This window comes from Pundamilia nyererei, unplaced genomic scaffold (assembly GCF_000239375.1).
Source record: "Pundamilia nyererei isolate P.nyererei 1_Seehausen unplaced genomic scaffold, PunNye1.0 scaffold00103, whole genome shotgun sequence".
In the NCBI taxonomy this organism is placed as follows: Eukaryota; Metazoa; Chordata; class Actinopteri; order Cichliformes; family Cichlidae; genus Pundamilia; species Pundamilia nyererei.
In genome coordinates, this window is record NW_005187504.1 from 947,524 (window position 1) to 947,786 (window position 263).

Genomic DNA, 263 nt, shown 5'->3' on the forward strand with positions numbered 1-263 from the left:
CCAGGCCCGGGAGCCATCGCCAGTCCCCCTCGAGGCCTTCCCCAAACCGCAGCTCAATTCATGTCCAAGCATTCACCTTTACCTACTAAAACGCTGTCAAACCTAAAATGAGGACGTGGGCCCAGCTAGTGAATTAGCTTTTATTTGTTAACATACAGCATTCATCTAAGTTAGTGAAAAAAAAAAAAAGAAAATGCTTCAAAGAAAAGCAATCAGGCCATTTCTGCCCACACCTGTTGGAACAAGGACAGGTAGAACATCCC